Raw genomic sequence first — 20,334 nt, 5'->3', positions numbered from 1 at the left:
ATTGGGCGGAATCCCTTACTCAAGATGGGACATCGCAAATTAGGCTCTATGTCACCACCTGGGCTGGCACCCCACTGCCATGGGATCTCACCGACACCTCCACCCTTTCATTTGGGACTGTCACTTTCTTTTTTCTCTTTCTTTTTTTGTTTTCTTTTCTTCCCCACCACAAGTACCATCATCCAGTTTCAGAGCACTCCTTTCATCTTCATTTCCCTTCAGTTCAGCTGTAGATAATCCCCTTTCTTTCCTCTAGCCCCAATTAATGTTAATCTGCCTTCAGCCTCCATGAATGTCTTTTCGATACTTCAGATAAATCAAATAAATCAATATATAGTGCTTTCTGACAGGTTTCTTTCACTTAGTGCAATGTTTTTGAGGTTTATCCAGGCTCTGGCTTAAGTTTGCTTCTTATTACTGAGAATTTCATTGTGTAAATATACCACATTTCATGTACCAGCTGATGGGCATTTGAACTGTTTCCACTGTTTTTTTTTTTTTTTTTTGCTATTATAAATGCTGCTACAAATATTTGTATAATCTCATCTGCACCTATTTCATTTTTTTTTTCATTTCTCTTGAATAGATTTATAGAAGTGAAATTGCTGAGTTTATAGTAAGCTTGTTTGTAGTAATACTTCCTAAGGCCAACTTGACTTCACACTCCAGGATGTCTGGCTGTGGGTGAGTGAGCACACTACTGTCGTTATCTGGGTCATTAAGACATTTTTCATATAGTTCTTCTGTGAATTCTTGCCACCTTTTCTTAATCTCTTCTGCTTCTGTTAGGTTCAGGCTGTCTCTCTACTTTATTGTGCCCATCTTTGCATGAAATATTCTCTTGGTAGCTCTAATTTTCTTGAAGAGATCTCTAGTCTTTCTGATTCTATCGTTTTACTCTATTTCTTTGCACTGTTCACTTAATCATAATATTGCCTGAATTGCCTGGCCCAGTATCAATGAAGTGTAACTGTTATTATGACATTTTTAATGAAGGAATGTGATACGTATTTCTTTCTCCCACAAAATGTCAGGGCACACAGACACCAAAAATCAAATTTCTTAAATATCTTTGTTGGATCTCACATACCAGTATCATTAAGAAGGGGAGGAGGAAGATGGTGTGGGGTAAGGGGGAAGATTAACTTTTAAAAATGTTTATCTCCATTTCAAGTGGATGTGCTCTTATGCCATTCACAGATGTTTAAAACTTAAATATCAGTTTTAACTTTTTCAAAAGTCACTGTTGGTCAAAGTCAAACCAGGCTAATCAGTGTACAAATTGATTGGCAGAACATCGATTAAATATTCAATAGCCTTTATAACCACATATATGCTAATGTGTCTTCTAAAGTCACTGTTGCAGGTATCATTATCAACTCCAAAAGCCCAAAGCCATATTTCCCTGATACCTTGTGGTCACTGTCATCACCTTTAGTCAGTGTTTCCTATAAACTGAAGGTCTCTGTATTATTACATGATCTTAGAGGCAGAGATGTATGTCCAGTTGGTTTCAGTGCAGGAAGAGACCCTGTTTTTCTGTGAAACAATGGAGCTGAAGAGCACTCTATGTTCCCAATAAGCCATATCAAATTTTTTTTTCCTCAAGAATTGCTGATTATTCTATTGTGGTAACATTTTTATACAGACTATATACTACTTTGTGTGCATGATAAGTCGCTTCAGTCACGTCCAACTCTTTGTGATGCTATGGACTGTAGCCCACCAGGCTTCTCTGTCCATAGGATTCTCCAGTCAAGAATACTGGAATGGGTTGCCATATCCTTCTCCAGGGGATCTTCCTGACCCAGGGATTGAACCCACGTCTCCTGCATTGGCAGGTGGTTTCTTTACCACCAGTGCCACCTGGGACTATATACTACTTTGAGTCCTAGTAAGAGAATGGTTTCCATGATACAAGAAACTAGAAGCTAAAACATCACTCTGAAAACTAGCTTTTCCCCACTGAGCAAGTTCTCCCTAGGACTCCAGAAGTTTTTAATAAGCTTGGTGCTTAGTTGCTTACTGTATGGTATATGGGATTAAGGCTATTTTTTCACAGCACTTCAGATAAATTATTGCAATGTGACTTTAAGTCACATAAACCTAACTTTTATTAGGTTTCAATTTTTGAAGTTTAGGAAGAAGTTGGATGACAATTGCTTTTCTGATGTATTCTCGAGTTTCCTCACATAGCAGTGTCATCCCTCAGTTTGTATGGGGGGTTGTGAGGGAGGTGGAGCCCCAATGTTGAAAAGCAACCTGCACATTCCTTCCTTCACTTAGTCATGAATGCTTAGTGGAGCACTTGGTCATTGTGGCCATTTTCAACCTTGTGAAACCACCAGCCTAGCCAATCCCAGCAGAGTTATAGTGGCACACATATCAGGGGAATTTCCTATGGTTTGAACTTACAAACTGATAGGGTAGGATGTAGGTTAGAAGAAGACTGTCTTTCCCAGAGTAATCCATAAGCTTATTCACCTGTTACTTGAATCGTTGGTGGTCCGAGCCCCAAAATGATACTATCCTTGTGAGTTTTTGTTTTTTGACAGATCTCAGGTATTTTCATGTTATGTTTGTGATGCACAGTCTCTGTTAACTACTTCTCTGATCCTCAACCTCTCTCTTTCAATCAGATATGGAAAAATCTTGCTTACACTCCTAAAGGCTCACATTAATTACTAAAGGGTTTGGTGGAAAGAATTATTTTTTAGAAGGGTAAAAACAAGTTCTGGAGTTCCAAGCTCACTGACAATATAACCTTTCTGCCTGAGGCTGAGTCTCTGCAGCTGCTCATTCCTGGAAAGCTGGCGTCAATTCCCTGAAGCCAAATACCAGGGACACATCTCTCATTGAACAGCTTAGGTGTGTTTTTTTTTTTAATTCCTTGAAGCCAGAAGAACACACTTCATGGTCTAAGTAAGACAGTGGTAACAAGGCTCTATTATAAGATTTGGGCTTTGGCTGGGTGATAGGGGGAGGATGGGAGGAAGCAGGGTGTGTTCCATATTGAGGACTGTTAGCTCCAGCAACTCTATGATTGAACTAAAGAAGTAACATCATTTTGTTATGACGAGGATGTTTGGGATTTTGTAGTGCAAACATATCACAGTTGCTTGATGGATGCTGTTTCCTGCTGGGTTCATACATTGTTCAGGATTTTGAGAGTGAGGGATTGATTCATGGAAAAGATTTGATGTTGGGTTAATTTGACTTCCCTTGGCAAGACAGCCAGGCTGCTGCCAACTGGGAACTCACTCATCCTGAAGAGTGAGTCTCCATGATTGAGCTTGAACAAAATAAAAATTCGAAAACTGATACTTAAGTTTAAATGTTCATTCAGTTCAGTTCAGTCACTCAGTCATGTCCGACTCTTTGGAACCCTATAGAGTGCAGCACGCCATTCTTCCCTGTCCATCAGCAACTCCCAGAGTTTGCTCAAACTCATGTCCATTGAGTCAGCAATGCTACCCAACCATCTAATTCTCTGTCATCCCCTTCTCCTCCTGCCTTCAATCTTTCCCAGCATCAGGGTCTTTTCCTATGAGTCAGTTCTTCACATCAGGTGGCCGAAGTATTGGAGCTTCAGCTTCAGCATCAGTCCTTCCAATGAATATTCAGGACTGATTTCCTTTAGGATTGACTGGTTTGATCTCCTTGCAGTTCATGGGACTCTCAAGAGTCTTGTCTAACACCACAGTTCAAAAGCATCAATTCTTCGGCACTCAGCTTTCTTTATGGTCCAACACTCACATCCATACATGACTACTGGAAAAGCCATAGCTTTGACTAGACAGACCTTTGTTGGCAAAGTAATATCTCTGCTTTTTAATATGCTGTCTGGGTTTGTTATAGCTTTTCTTCAAGGAGCAAGTGTCTTTTAATTTCATGGCTGCAGTCACCATCTGCAGTGATTTTGGAGCCCAAGAAAATAAAGTCTGTCACTGTTTCCATTGTTTCCCCATCTATTTGCCATCAAGTGATGGGACTGGATGCCATGATCTTTGTTTTTTTTAATGTTGAGTTTTAAGTCAGCTTTTTCACTCTCCTCTTTCACTTTCATCAAGAGGTTTTTTAGTTCCTCTTCACTTTCTGCCATAAGGCCACGTGGTGTCATCTGCATATCTGAGGTTATTGATATTTTTCCTAGCAATCTTGATTCCAGCTTGTGCTTCATCCAGCCCATCATTTAGCATGATGTACTCTGCATGTAAGTTAAATAAGCAGGGTGACAATATACAGCCTTGACATACTCCTTTCCCAATTTGGAACCAGTCCTTTGTTCCATTTCCAGTTCTAACTGTTGCTTCTTGACCTGCATACAGATTTCTCAAGAGGCAGGTCAGGTGGTCTGGTATTCCCATCTCTTTCAGAATTTTCCACAGTTTGTTGTGATCCACACAAAGGCTTTAGCATAGTCCATGAAGCAGAAGTAGATAATTTTCTGGAATCTCTGGCTTTTTCTATGATCCAACAGATGTTGGCTAATTGATATCTGGTTCCTCTGCCTTTTCTAAATCCAGCTTGAACAAATGGAAGTTCTCGGTTCGCGTACTGCTGAAGCCTGGCTTGGAGAGTTTTGAGCATTACTTTACTAGCGTGTGAGATGAGTGCAATTGTGCGGTAGTTTGAGCATTCTTTGGCATTGCCTTTCTTAGGGATTGGAATGAAAACTGACCTTTTCCAGTCCTGTGGCCACTGCTGAGTTTTCCAAATTTGCTGGCATATTGAATGCAGCACTTTCACAACATCAACTTTTCAGATATGAAATAGCTCAGCTGGAATTCCATCACTTCCACTAGCTTTGTTTTTAATGATGCTTCTCAAGGCCCACTTGACTTTGCACTCCAGGATGTCTGGCTCTAGGTGAGTGATCACACTATCGTGGTTATCTAGGTCATTAAGATCTTTTTTTTGTATAGTTCTTCTGTGTATTCTTAGGACTTTAAATATTAGATTTTTTCTTCATTTGCAGTCAAAATAAAAGGAGAGGCTGTATTCAAAGGACTTAGTGACTTAGTTTGAGGAACTTAATAACACTAGCTGATCTACTGGTCTCCTCAAATTGCTTCACCAATGCTGGTAGAGGTTGTTTGGTAATATTAAAGACACATTCCTCCACACCAGAAATGCCCTTCATAGTGTCCTTCATGTTGTGTGTATTAGTGGCTCAGTCATGTCTGACTCTTTGCAATTCCATGGACTGTAACTTGCCAGGCTCCTCTGTCCATGGGATCCTCCAGGCAATAATACTGGAGTGGGTTGCCATTCCCTTCTCCAGAGGATCTTCCTTATCCAGGAATCAAACCTGGGTCTCCCACATTGCAGGCAGATTCTTTACTGACTAAGCTACCAGGGAAGTCCTCAACTGGTACTTTGCATAAACCTTGTCTGGAGAGCCCAGGAGAACAAGGATTTAAAAACAGATCTGCCACAGGAAACAGATATATGATAAATTCATGGATAAAATTATGTGCAGTTAAGTATTGTTCCCTCTTTATTCTTTTAGAGGTTGTTTGGTAACAGAGACATACCTCCACACGAGAATGCTCTTCATAGTGTCCTTCATGTTATAAGAGCTTAAAAACAGTAACATGAAGGTGAGCCCCAAATTTTTACTGTGACTCTTTTATTTTTTTGCATACAACATTAGTGTATCTTTTTTCTGAAAAGTCAGAAAATCAGGTGAGTAGAAATAAGCATCTGAATTAGTTCCCTATTACTTCCTATTAACAGGTTACAAAAACAATAGTTTTAAACCACCAGGCTCCTCTGTCCATGAAATTCTCCAGGCAAGGATACTGGAGTGGATAGAGATTCCCTTCTCTTGGGGAACTTCCCGACCCAGGGATCAAACCCTGGTCTCCTGCATTGCAGATGGATCCCTTACCATCTGAGCTACCAGTGAAGCCCAATATATTCATTATCAGAGTTTTGCTGATCAGAAGTTTGGAAAGATGTGACTGGCTTCTCTGCTCACAAAAGTGATCAGCATGTCCTCCCCACCTGAATAGGGTGATATTAACCACGTTGTGCTTCTGACCATTTCTGATGATGTGCTGCCCTCATGGTCTCATGCTCCTCTGGGATCATATTTATTGACCTGAATTCTATAACTCCTGATTTCTTTCAGCCCACCTGAAAGAAAGTAGCTTAGGATAAAGTCTAGAACTGTGGAGCCCTTGAACTGATCTCTGCCATATCTTTCTCCAAGAGGAGAATAGAATAGCAGAGGTCTTCATAAAGATATGACCCACATAAGGGCTGAGATGCTCCAGTGATTGGAGAAGAGGAGAAAACTTAAAAGACAATGGAGGCACTAAAAGCCCAGACTGGGAAAGCAAGGTCCTCTTTGTGTCCCACCTCAGGTGGGTACTCTTCTGGAAAAGAGGCATTTCCCCTGGCACAGCACCATGGACAACAAACTTGATCTAATACACTGACTTGTTCTTGTTTCTGCTAGGCTTTGGGGGTCTCCATTCTAGGGTGTTTGTTTAAAGGTAGGGCTTTTTCCTTGCATGAGAATCTTCTTGGAATTTTTATGAAATGCAGTTTCTTGGGCCTTCTCTCCAGATGTTTTTAACAAGCAGCACAATGACCGTGATGTAGGCATTCTTTAGCTGTGCAGCTAGTGCCCAGGGAATGGAACCCTATCTGCTGCATAGTATCTATCACACTTACTCATCCAAGTTTAATGCTGCCGTATCTGTTTTACATGATACATTCTTCTCTATTATACATAAGATCCATATGCTCAAAGAAGGTAATGAGATCACCATGTAAAGCAACTTGGTACACAGTGGAATGGGTATTTGCATCTTTGACGGCTGTTCCTAGGGCTGTGCTTTCATTGCGTTAGCACAGACCTAGGGTAGGATTTGATGGAAACAAGGTAGGGAGTAGAGGACATCGGCAAGAGTTAGTGATTCCTGGTAACTAGTATTGATCTATTCGACAAGTATTTACTGAATGTTGTATCTGTCAGGCTCTTGAAGAGCCACTGGGTGAACGAGGCACACAGAGCACCTGCTCTCAGGAAGATGACCTCTAGCACAAGAGCCAGAAGTCTTACAGAGAATCACATATATTTTTTAATGATGACTGTGATGTATTTAATACATCTATGTTCCTTGCTCCCATTTTGTCAGCAGGGATTGAAAACTGAGTGTATGTAAATAATCATACTCTGGAACTCTGATAAAAGAATTGTCACAGAAAAGGTATTCTAGATATTTTTAATAGTAGAAATACTGGTGTTGGATGTAATGTCCTCTGAAATTCAGCTGTAGTTGAAACTCAGCTGGACAGTGTATTTCATGCTTTGAACAGAGCAGCTTGTGTCGAAAACATGTGTGGTAGCTCCACAGTCAGTAAGTGGCTCCTGAATTTTTAAAAATTTCCTATGCTCTTTGGGAGTCAGTTTCCTCATCAGTAAGGAATTGTTGTTATTCAAATTCTCCAAAGTCCCTTCCTGTTGAGATTTCTCTGAATGCAGGAGAGACTGAGATGCATATTAAGTATGACCTGAGAACTACAGCCAAGACCAGGTCTTGTATCTTCTCTGTGTGTCTCCTGTAGGAGCCTAAGTTGAGCCCAAACACTGAAAACACATAAATGAGAGGGGAGATGGAAGAAAGGAAAGCAACAGGTTGGAAGAATGAGAATAACACAAAGAAGGGTATGGAAATGGTGGAGCAGTTGGATGCCAGGAGAGATGAAAAGAAGTACAAGTTGAGTTGAGAAAAATCAAGGGAAAGTGAACAATGTACACAGCATTATCCAAGTCCTCAAGGAGAATCCTGAGCTGAGCAGGGAGGACCGGGAGAGTAACTTCCTCCACAGTGAACTTGTGCACCTAGCGAGGAGATCCACAGATGGATCAGGATTCACTTACACTACTAGGAAGCACCGATTGCAAGAGAAGGAGGCATAGACCTTGAGGCTCTGTCCTGAACCCTGCTGCTTACACCTGGAACTGCCCCCACACTGGATGCCCAGGTAAGTGTGAGCTTAAATGGATAAAGAATATTTGGAAAAGGGCTGGAGATGCCCATTCTTTTCTTAACCAGTTCTTCCCTGAGGTATGGAGGGGCCAGGATAAGGAGACCCTTCCATCTGAAGCATGCTGCTGCTGCTGCTAAGTCACTTCAGTCGTGTCCGACTCTGTGTGACCCCATAGACGGCAGCCTACCAGGCTCCCCCATCCCTGGGATTCTCCAGGCAAGAACATGGAGTGGGTTGCCATTTCCTTCTCCAGTGCATGAAAGTGAAAAGTGAAAGTGAAGTTAGTCACGTCCGACTCTTCGAAACCCCTTGGACTGTAGCCCACCAGGCTCCTCCGCCCATGGGATTTTCCAGGTAAGAGTACTGGAGTGGGGTGCCATTGCCTTCTCCGCATCTGAAGCATAGATACTAATAATATTCTGCATGCATACTTTGAAAGGTTTTACACACAATATTTCTTAAATATTTATAAGAACCTATTTTTCCTTACGCTTTGTTAACAACTTGGAGTTCAGATTATCAATAAGGTTTATCTGAAGATATCAAAGTAGTGGGAAGAAGAATACAAGTGGAGCATTTCCACGTAATGTGGGGCTCTTCTCAATTACGGTGTTGAGGCAGCCCACAGGGTAGGAGGGTAAGCTAAGGACATCTCTTCCTAATGGCCTACTTATGACCTTCCTAATGAACCACTGAGAGGAATCACTGAGGAGAGCAGGGTCTTCATCAGAGTCATCAAAGTTCAGTGTCAAAAGGGAGCAGATGATGTAGGGTAGGCACCTCTTTAAGGAAGAAAATTTGCTGCATCCTGGGAGAAAACAGAGCATCTCTGATAGGATATTTGGATAAGTACGTAGCTGAAATGACTAAAGATTCTAAAGACCTATATACAGAAATACAACCACTTTTATTCAGTTAGTGAACAACCACCACTGAGACCCCCTCAGCGCTTGATTAAGTGCCTGGAGTCATGAATACAGAGATGATTAATAGTATTTCAACTTTCCTGGAGCTCTCAGTCCAGTAACCAAGAAGTCATGAGAAGTGTAATGGTGGTGGATTCACTGGGGGAAGTGGTCAGGGCTGCCTAGGGATGATGTCAGTGTTTGTCCAGTTCACCCTTCTTTCTTTTCCAACAACTGGTGACCTACCATGGCTCAACAACCCTGGTTCTCACCCAGGTTTCAGCCTCAGGATAACTAACACCTGGGATCCATGTTGGTTCAAAGTAGTCAGTCTTGCCAAGGTCTCCAGAGAAAATGCTGACATCTGTCTCTACTGTCTGTGTCTTGGTCAGCAAGAGAAATTAAGAGGCAACTTTAATAAGTCTTATAGATTTATCATTGTCATAACAATCAGGAACAATTTGTCTTCTCTCTGAAAAGGTAATGCCTTTTGGACTTAAAATTCTCACCCCGTTTCAAAGACAATGTAAATATCAGTCATAGTCCTAGAATTGTAGGACTTGGTATTTTATCCTTAAATTTTAGATCAAATAAGTAAAGTTAAAAAAGAGTAAAGCAACTTCACGTTTTTCAGTAAGAATGTATGGAGGTCTGGCACTTTGGTTGATATGTCTTTAGTGTTGTTAGAAACAGAATAGCCTAATGCTCCTTGATTCCCTCCTCTATCCCATCATGTTCTATAAAATATAATATCTCTGCTCATCTAGACAATATGAATCCTAAATTAGCTGAGTTCCATGAAGGCATTTATGGAACCCTGTGGGTAAAGCGTTGTGCAGTTTCCATGGCGGGATACAGAATGAGGATACACATTCCTTACTGAAGGCAGTTCAAGGAGGACTGTTCCCAGTTCAGCCTGGATATCTGTCTGTAGATAGAAAGGGAAGATAAGGATGGGGAACAATAACTCAGCTCAGTGTCCTCAACTCAACGAGGCCCACTGGGCTTCTTTTCAGTTGCCTCTTCCCAGCCACGCTTAGAAACTCTCTCCAAGTGGTGAACTGGAGCAACTGCAGGGCTTATCTGCTTGTTTTTCATTTCTCAGGTCTCACTCCCTGACCTTTACTGCCTGATGCCCAGTCTCTTGAAAATCTTTGTCTCATCTATTTTGTTCAGTTTGTTGCTGTTTTTTTGTTTTGCTGTTTCAGGTGGGAGAGTCAATCCAGTTTCTGTTAGTTTGTGTTTGTGTGGCATCCCTTTTATAAAATCAGTTGGAAAATATCTATCAAGATCCTGAAAAGACACTTTTACAAAATAAAGAACACAGTCACAAACATGGTGAAACTGTGAACTAAGGACCCTTAGTTCCTTAAGGAACTGTGAACCCTTAACACTTGACCAATAGGGTGTTAATATACAAATATATAAGCAGTTCATACAACTCAACATCAAAAACCCCCAAGCAACCCAATTTAAAAATGGGCAAAAGAACTGAACAGACATTTTCCCAAAGAGAACATGCAGATGGCCAATGGAAAGGAAGCTCAACATCATCTATCATCAGGGAAATGCTAATCAAAACCACAATGAGATATCACCTCATGCTACAGAATGGTTATCATCAAAAAGAACACAAATTACAAATGCTGGTGAGGATGTGGAGAAAAGGGAACCATGGTCACCGTTAGTGGGAACTACCATGCTGCTGCTGCTGCTGCTGCTGCGTCGCTTGAGTCATGTCCGACTCTGTGCGACCTGAGACAGCAGCCCACCAGGCTCCCCCGTCCTTGGGATTCTTAGGCAAGAACACTGGAGTGGGTTGCCATTTCCTTCTCCAATGCATGAAAGTGAAAAGTGAAAGTGAAGTCGCTCAGTCGTGTCCGACTCTTAGCGACCCCATGGCTCCTCAGTCCATGGGATTTTCCAGGCAAGAGTACTGGAGTGGAGTGCCATTGCCTTCTCCAGGGAACTACCATATAACTCAACAATCCCACTGCTGGGTATGTATTTGGAAAAAAAGTCAAAAAACCAAATAGAAACACTAATTTTAAAAGATACATGCAACCCAATGTTCATAGCAACATTATTTACAATTGTCAAGATATGGAGGCAATCTATGTCCATCAACAGAGGAATGGATAAAGAAGATGAGGTATATATAATAAATGGAATAGTTCTCAGCCATAAAAACAATGAAGTTTTGATGTTTCCAACAACATGGATGGACTTGGAGAGTATTATGCTAAGTGAAGTGAGTCAGACATCACTTATATGTGGAATCTACAAAAATATAACAAACTAGTGAATGAAACTAAAAAGAAACAGACTCACAGATATGGAGGACAAACTAGTGCTTCCCAGTGAGGAGAGGGAAGGGGGAGGGGCAAAATAGGGGTAGAGATTAAGAGGTACAAACTACTATGTATAAAATAAGCAACAAGGATATATAAAACAACACTGAAATTATACTCAATATTTTATAATAAGTGGAGTATACCCTTTAAATTCTGAATCACTATATTGTACATGTGTATGCTATGCTATGCTAAGTCACTTCAGTCGTGTCTGACTCTGTGCGACCCCATAGACGGCAGCCCACCAGGCTCCCCCGTCCCTGGGATTCTCCAGGCAAGAACACTGGAGTGGGTTGCCATTTCCTTCTCCAATCATGAAAGTGAAAAGTGAAAGTGAGGTCGCTCTTCGAGACCCCATGGACTGCAGCCTACCAGGCTCCTCCGTCCATGGGATTTTCCAGGCAAGAGTACTGGAGTGGGGTGCCACTGCCTTCTCCATACATGTGTAAATTATGTAATAATTTACATCAACTATACTTAAAAAAATACTTTTAATTTTAAATGCACCATACCAGTCCTAAGGACAATGTTTGCTTAACTATATGTTGGGGAATGCAGTCCTCACAGCCCCTTGCCCAAAGGCTGAGGGGATGTTCCTCTGAGGTTTGTTGTGAAAACTATTCCTTTGTGAGTCAACATGCCTCTTTATTTTTTAAAATTAATTTTTATTGGTGTATAGTTGCTTTAATGTGGTTTCTGCTGTATAGGAAAGTCAAATAGTTATACATATATCTCCTCTTTCATGGACTTCCTTCCTATTTAGGTCACCATAGAGCACTGAGTAGAGTTCTCTGTGCTACATAGTAGGTTCTCTTAGTTATCATTAGTTATGAATTCTCATTAATTATCAGTTATTTTATACATAGTAGTTATATAGGACATGCCTCTTTAAAAGCATGTCACCCTTGATTATTTCTAATCTCCAAAAGGTCCTTCAAAGGAAAGGGTGAACATGACTACAAAGTGGCCCGATGGAAAGTTCCAGCTTTGAAGCTTTTGTGGAGAGTCTCTCAGGAAACACTGCCCCCAGGCTGACTTATGTTCCCTGGAGAGCCAGAGAGAGAAGCCAGACATTTCAAATCCTTAGGTTACAAACCAGGCTCTGAAGGAGGAATAGAGATTCCCAAACCCTCTCTCAGGAACCTCATCTGTTGCTCCAAAAGAGATCCCAGAAATTCCTCCTCTTGGTGGTCTAAAATGGTCCTGTGACTTAGTTACTAAGCAGGGGACACAGCACTAGATACCACCATTTGTTGGTTGGGAGTATGGCCATGCCAGTTATAGAGAGAGAAGAAAGTAGGGAAAGTCAGGTGAGATGTTAGAAATATCTGTCCTTCCCAGGATGGAAGAGGCACAGGTCACACAGGTCTCCCTGAGTTAAAAATCTCTGGTGTTTCTGCAGTAAAGGAATAACGTGATCCACTCCCTTTCCAGGGGAAAATGGGAAATGCAACTGCTCTGAAATAAAGTATTCTGGTTGGCTGATTAGGGCCTTAATCCTCATGAACTATGATGGCTGTCAATTCACAGTCTGGCACTGGAAAGGAATACAGCATTTTTATTCCCCAAAGCAACGTAGAAGGGGAGCAGGAACGTTTGTCTTCCAGGAAAATTAATCTAGGAAATGCCCTCAAAAGTACACACAGACTACTGTATATATATTTAAATGGTCTGTTATTAACCATTAGGGCTTCCCAGGTGGCTTAGTCGATAAAGAATCTGCCTGCAATCCAGGATACCCAGGTTCAATCCCTGGTTCCGGAAAATCACCTGGAGAAAGAAAAGGCAATGCACTCCAGTATTCTTGGCTGGGAAATCCCACAGACAGAGGAGGCTGATGGGCTATAGTCCATGGGCCTGCAAGAGACGGACACAACTTAGCAAAACTAAACTACCACAATTAACCATTAACTGTCAGGGGAGAGTACAAACTCAGTCCCCCATTACCACAAATTGTGCGTTGGAGTTTCCCAAATTTGGGGAAATCAAAGCGTTCGGCACATCTGGAGCGCAATAGATAAAACTTCACTTTTTGGAAAACCACTTTCCTGATCATGAGATCTTTGACCACCCCCCGCCCCCCTATCCACCCGCCTCCCCTCCCCGCCATGACACTAATGCAAGAAATTGGGTTAGGAACAACAGAGTATGTGTGAAAACTCTCTACTATGTGCTCAATTTACCTGTAAACCTAAAGCTGTCCTGAAAAGTAATGTCATTAATTTTTTAAAAATGTAAGGATGCAACACCTCAAATCAAAGTGTTGATGGCATCCTGTAAGGGCATACTTAATACTAGCTGTTGATGTGCACCAACCTGGAGACTGACCGTGGTAAGTCCCATGCCTGTGCCTTCAGCCTCTGCAGCCTGGTAGTTCTCTGGAATCGGTGTGGAATCATGCAGGTCAGGGTAGTTGCAGGGCTGCAGATAGTGCAGAGACCAGTTGCACCTGATGAGGGCGGGGAGAAACCATCCTGGGGCCAAATAGTGAAGATCCAGGAACTACTGAGTTTCAGCAGCTGCCCGCCTGTGTCTACAGAGCAAAGGACAGTGAGAACGGGAACTGAGAGCTACCTCTTGAGGTTGCTGCCTGGAGGATACAGGCAGCAGGGGAGGCTTTGGTCAGTTTTGAGACTTGGAAGCAGGAAAATGAGTTGAAGTAAGACTAGAACGTTCCGTGGTGGCTTCAACCACCAGTTTTCCCAATTAACAGTCATGCTCGTGTACGGTACTCACAGAGCAGGATTATAAAATCTTATGCTGTTAACATGGGGTGAGAACGAGCTCCCCAAGCCCTCCCTCCTGTGCTGAAAACACAAACACAGCGCTGAGTCTTAACAAGCGGACGTCTGGGCGCTGACACCAGCGAGCAGCCCTCGACGTCCCAAAGCCGGGCGCACGGCCCTGGCTGCCTGCTTCTCGCCCAGGTGACAGGCGACGACACAGCCTCTCTGGCTGGAGTCAGCTACGTGCCCCTCTTACTCGTGCATCCCCCTCTGCAGAATGGGAGGATGTGAAAGGCTTTCAAGCGTGGCCTCTGTTCAAAACTGGCCGCTGAAGCATATAAACGTCGGGAGAATGGAAACGTCTAGAGGGCAGCCCGTGGGCGCTGAGCTCCCCTTTCAAAACCGAGAGGGTGCCGCCGTCTTGGGGACGCGGGTGGGCGGGGATGGGGTGAACCCTGAAAGCTGAGGAGAAGGAAGGTTAGGAAGGAAACAGCCCAGAAGAAACACTGTCAGCTGCTCACATCCGACCACACCCCACTGGGCGCCAGCGGCGTGGGTGCTCGCGGTGAGATGTGCGGGGCCGCTGTCGCTTTGGCTTCGATCGGGTTCCCAACACAGAGAGGACGTTCTGTCCCCGAACGAAGCTGGCAGTGCCCCCCGATTTTACTACCCTTGGACCTGGGGTCCCAGGAAGCGGACATCCCACGAAGTCCGAAGGGCTCTTCTGGGGATGTTTAGCGCTCCTAGGGCAGCGGGAAGAGGACAACTGCAAAAAGAAAAGGAACTTTTTTTCTGGCGAGAATTTTACTTCTGGATAGAAAACTCTAGAAATGCCGGCAGAGGAGGCCCAAAAAGCCCTTCCCTGTTGTTCCCCTCGAATAGGTTTCGTCTCATTCCACGAAGTCCAAACCTGAAGAGACGGCTGCGGGCCGGCGAGTCAGGCGCCCCCTGGCGTTGTGGAGGAAGCTGCTCGGGGCAGGGTGATGAGAGCGCCGGGCGGGAGGCGGGTCCTGGGCCGGCGCGGCTGCGCCAGGCCTGGCTCAGCGGCGGGAATAGAAGGCCGCTGGCGGTTCCATGGTGTAATGGTGAGCACTCTGGACTCTGAATCCAGCGATCCGAGTTCGAATCTCGGTGGGACCTTTCTCTTTAGGCTGAGCTAAGTGTCTTTTACGCGCTTAGCCCGAACTCAGTCTCCTAGTGAAAGCGAACTCGCGCCTCAGATGCGCGCTGAGTGAGTGGACCTACTCTCCCGCCCCAGCGTCCCCCTCCCTCCTGCTCTCGGGACCAGAACTTCTGGGTCCAGCGAAAGAGGCCACGTGTCCCCCGTGCTCTGCAGCCTCCCCCTCAGCAGCCGAGGTCCCGGAAACCTATTATTCGAGCTGTGTAGGTCCGTGATCCTCGGAGAGGTGGCGGGCAGGTGGGGGTTGAGCCCGGGGCGTTCCCGATGGACCTAAACGCTCTGCTCATCGCTGGCCATCGGAGGCCCGGCCCCGCCAAGAGGCGCAACGACCGAGCCATTGCCACCTCCACCCCATCGGGTCACCTTGGGTCTCCGGGGTGAAAGGCAGAAGCTGAGCCCACTAAGGGGGCTTCTCACCGCACGTCTTGTCCCTGTGAATAAATGGTCGCGGGGGCTGTTATGTCTTTGATCAGCCAGGTTGACAGCTTTCCGGTGAGAAGAACTGTATTTTAATCCATGTGCCCAATTCTATTTCGCGTTTTAATTGATCCTATAAGACTCTGATGCTGGGAGGGATTGGGGGCAAGAGGAGAAGGGGACGACAGAGGATGAGATGGCTGGATGGCATCACTGACTCGATGGACGTGAGTCTGAGTGAACTCCGGGAGTTGGTGTTGGACAGGGAGGCCTGGCGTGCTGCGATTCACGGGGTCGCAAGGAGTCGGACACGACTGAGCGACTGATCTGATCTGATCTGATTTCAATTTATTTCGATTTATTCGATTTTTTTTTCAGAATTTCTCTCCCCTAAGTCTCCGCTGGACACGAAAAGCCGCTGCCAGGCTAAGATTTGAACTGACTCCAGGAAATCTAGTCCTTTCCTCCCAAGTTCAGGCAGAAAGAAGAGCCAGGGCCGCGGATCCAGCGTCTCTGGAGACCAAGGGTCCCTTATCCAACTTCATCCTGGCCTTTATAGTCAAGGCTAGATTATAGTGAATATACCTTATTTAGTTAGATTTAAGTTGGAAGCTACATCCAATTATAGTTATAAAATTAAAATAAAGCAACAACTTATGTATACCTCAGGACAACAAACCCCAAAATTGCTTTCCCCAGTATCGTTGTTGAGGACGACAGAGGATGAGATGGTTGGATGGCATCACCGACTCGGTGGACATGAGTTTGAGCAAGCTCCGGGAGTTGGTGATGGACAGGGAAGCCTGGGGAGCTGCAGTCCATGGGGTCGCAAAGAGATACGACTGAGTGACTGACCGACAGGACTGAGCGGTATTCAGCGAATGAATACCGTTGATAGCGGTATTTTTGCTATTATGTATTGTTTTGTCTATGCAATGTGAAAAAAAGTGAAGGACTTTCTGGAATATCCTATTTCTATTACTCCCAGTAGTACCCTTAAAAACAAAAATACTTGGTGTTAGAGAAAGAGATTCACTTAAAAGATAGATATTCAATAAAAACCCTGTAGTTCCGAATTGGAATTGGGTGTTTGTGAATCTTTGTGAATTCATAAATACATACAAATACATTCAATACATACAAACACATTCCTTGGGGCTAGAGGAAAGAGCGGGAATTGTCTGCAGCGGGGCTGGAGGGAATGGAAGATGACAGTAGTGTTCTGAAACTGGATTATGGTACCTGCGATGGGGCAAGAAAAGAAAGAGAAGGAAGGAAGAAAGTGATAGTTCCACAAGAAAGGGTGGAGGCATCGTGAGACCTAGCATTGCTGTGCCCCTGCAGGTGGTGACATAGCGCCTAATCTGCGAAGTCATAGCTTGAGTAAGGTGTTCCCCCTCCCCCCACCCCCCAACCCCTGGTGCGTGTGTCTTCATCCACTGGCAACTGTCCTGGCAGGTTCAAGGCAGATGGCCTTAGTGAGGGCAGGCCTCAGGGTGGTGCAGAGAGATCAACGGCACCAGGTAAAAACCAGGAGGAAGGAGCACAAGAGGAAATCCACAGCCTGGGGATTGCAGGTGCTGGGGGACGAAGTCAAAGAGCAGATGCATAAAACTAACGGCTGAGACATCGCTAGATTCAAAGCCGAGTTCGTCCCTGGGTGGGCTCGAACCACCAACCTTTCGGTTAACAGCCGAACGCGCTAACCGATTGCGCCACAGAGACCAACTGCTACAAGAATCTCCTGTAACATCCTGCAATGAGAATGGATTTCCCCGGTCCCTTCCAACCGCCGCGAAAAAAAGATTCAAACGTCTCTATTTTGGCCCAACCTCGCCGGCACCAGAGACACTGAGTCTGGGCGCCGAGCATGCCAGGCGGCGGACCCGGAACCCGAGTGAGCTGGGGCTCGGACGAAACAACGCGGAGCCCACAGCAGTCCTCGCCTCCTCCTGGCCGCCTCCAAAGCTGCCCGCTACCCGATACAACTGGAGCTTCTCTCGGGCTCAAGTCCTCCACTTCCCACTCGTGATCGGCCTCACCGGTCGCACTCACGGCACTTGCCCCAGGGCCCTGGAGGTCGCAAGGGGCAAGAACAGCAACTGGCTGTGTCCCCACTGCACTGCCCCTTCTCGGCGCCTCCAGAGAATAAACCACGGGGCACGACCTGGAATTGGCTCACCATGCCCGGAACGGGGCCTGGCACCCAGCAGTCGCCCAAGAAATGCTGGGCGGTGGATGCATTCCGTCTCAGCGGCTGGGAGCGGTCGGTAGACCGAGAATTCTTATGACTCCTGCAAGTTTTCAGTACTAGAGAAACCTAGATTTTTCAGGTCAGTCGTTTTCAAAACCTTCTTTCTAGCACGTGATTTTAGGGACAGATTAAAGTTCTAGAAAGTCCAAGATGGCACCACCTGGACCGGCTCTGAGCTCCCCACCCAAGACGGTTCCGCGCCTCGTTGCTTGGGTCTGAATTCGTATCCTAACAAAGAACGGGCTTCTCTTGCCTGATCACCGCCAGCAACATCGTGTGGGTCCACCTTTTGGACTTGGTGGCTTGTCCCTTACTGCCCACCTAACAGGTGGGATGGCGAGGCGGACATCGCGCCAGAGAACTCAAGCTCTGAAGCAGCCCAGACCCCGCCCGAAGCCCCAAGACCTGGTCAGCTTACCCTTCAGCTTCGGCCTCGCTAGGGCTGCAGGTGCCCCCCGGAGGAGGATGCCTGCTGCTGCTGCTAAGTCGCTTCAGTCGTGTCCGACTCTGTGAGACCACATAGACGGCAGCCCATCAGGCTCCCCCGTCCCTGGGATTCTTCAGGCAAGAACACTGGAGTGGGTTGCCATTTCCTTCTCCAATGCATGAGAGTGAAAAGTGAAAGTGAAGTCGCTCAGTCGTGTCCGACTCTTCGCGACCCCAGGGACTGCAGCCTACCAGGCTCCTCCGCCCTTGGGATATTTCCAGGCAAGAATACTGGAGTGGGTTGTCATTTCCTTCTTCAATGCATGACAGTGAAAAGTGAAAGTGAAGTCGCTCAGTCGTGTCCGACTCTTCGCGACCCCATGGACTGCAGCCTACCAGGCTTCTCCGCCCATGGGATTCTCCAGGCAAGAGTACTGGAGTGGGGTGCCATTGCCTTCGCCTGCCGCACCGTAAATAACCTCCGCTGTCTAATGGAGGCATTTGGCTGAGCTGATAGGAATCCGCCCTTTTCTGGCCTCAAGGGTCCTGGAGGGGTCGCCCTAATCCTGCCGATTGAATTTGCTTGCAAAGAGAGAGGCTCCCCGCCTATCTCCATTTCTCTGGCCTAAGCTGTGCATACTGGTCCAAGACTCAGGGGTTACTGGTAACCCAAAACAGGTAACCTCCTGTCTGTCTTTCTCTTTGCAGATGGGTGCTCCTGTACATATAAAATTCCCCAATAACCCTGCACACAAGGAAACTACCACAGTCAACAACTGAATTCTGCATAATGGGTACACTACAGGCAAAAATCAGCTGTGTTTCTATGCAATAGGAGTGAACAATCTGGAAAGGAAATTAAGAAAACAATTCCACTTATAATATCACTTAATTATTTATTAAGGGAAGTGAAAGACTTGAACGCTGAAAACTGCGAAACATAGCTGCAAGAAATTAAAGAACCCCTAAGGAAATGGAAAGACAGCCTCCATGGATTGGAAGATTCAGTGTAGTTGAGATGCCAGTACTACTCGAAGTGATCTGCAGAGTCAGTGCAATTCCAATCAAAAATAATCCTCAAATGGGACCTAATTAAACTTAAAAGCTTCTGCACATCAAAGGAAACTATTAGCAAGGTGAAAAGACAGCCTTCAGAATGGGAGAAAATAATAGCAAATGAAGCAACCGACAAACAACTAATCTCAAAAATATACAAGCAACTCCTACAGCTCAACTCCAGAAAAATAAATGACCCAATCAAAAAATGGGCCAAAGATCTAAATAGACATTTCTCCAAAGAAGACATACAGATGGCTAACAAACACATGAAAAGATGCTCAGCATCACTCATTATCAGAGAAATGCAAATCAAAACCACTATGAGATACCATTTCACACCAGTCAGAATGGCTGCGATCCAAAAGTCTACAAATAATAAATGCTGGAGAGGGTGTGGAGAAAAGGGAACCCTCTTACACTGTTGGTGGGAATGCAAACTAGTACAGCCACTATGGAGAACAGTGTGGAGATTCCTTAAAAAACTGGAAATAGAACTGCCTTATGATCCAGCAATCCCACTGCTGGGCATACACACTGAGGAAACCAGAAGGGAAAGAGACACGTGTACCCCAATGTTCATCGCAGCACTGTTTATAATAGCCAGGACATGGAAGCAACCTAGATGTCCATCAGCAGATGAATGGATAAGAAAGCTGTGGTACATATACACAATGGAGTATTACTCAGCCATTAAAAAGAATACATTTGAATCAGTTCTAATGAGGTGGATGAAACTGGAGCCTATTATACAGAGTGAAGTAAGCCAGAAGGACAAACACCAATACAGTATACTAACGCATATATATGGAATTTAGAAAGATGGTAACGATAACCCTGTATACGAGACAGCAAAAAAGACACTGAAGTATAGAACAGGCTTATGGACTCTGTGGGAGAGGGAGAGGGTGGGAGGATTTGGGAGGATGGCATTGAAGCATGTGAAATGTCATGTGTGAGGCGAGATGCCAGTCTGGGTTCGATGCGCGGTGCTGGATGCTTGGGGCTG

The 20,334-nt window shown here is 45.0% G+C and overlaps 1 long non-coding RNA gene and 2 other non-coding genes across 3 annotated transcripts; 1 reads left to right on the top strand and 2 right to left on the bottom strand.

Moving 5' to 3' along the window:
* Positions 1-12,801: 12,801 nt before the first annotated feature.
* LOC147376216 (uncharacterized) lies at positions 12,802-13,799 on the bottom strand. Its single transcript, XR_015160861.1, has 2 exons — positions 13,583-13,799; positions 12,802-13,123 (listed from the first exon to the last, which is right to left on the bottom strand). It is a non-coding gene; the product is annotated as an uncharacterized LOC147376216 (long non-coding RNA).
* Positions 13,800-15,060: 1,261 nt separating this feature from the next.
* Positions 15,061-15,132, top strand: TRNAQ-CUG (transfer RNA glutamine (anticodon CUG)). The gene has a single exon. It is a non-coding gene; the product is annotated as a tRNA-Gln (tRNA).
* A 2,108-nt stretch (positions 15,133-17,240) lies between these two features.
* On the bottom strand, positions 17,241-17,314 carry TRNAN-GUU (transfer RNA asparagine (anticodon GUU)). The gene has a single exon. It is a non-coding gene; the product is annotated as a tRNA-Asn (tRNA).
* Positions 17,315-20,334: the final 3,020 nt, after the last annotated feature.

This window comes from Bos grunniens, chromosome 3 (assembly GCF_055505025.1).
Source record: "Bos grunniens cultivar Pamir isolate PY7600 chromosome 3, Bosgru_T2T1.0, whole genome shotgun sequence".
Taxonomy (NCBI): Eukaryota; Metazoa; Chordata; class Mammalia; order Artiodactyla; family Bovidae; genus Bos; species Bos grunniens.
This window is presented reverse-complemented; position numbering and strand designations above follow the sequence as displayed.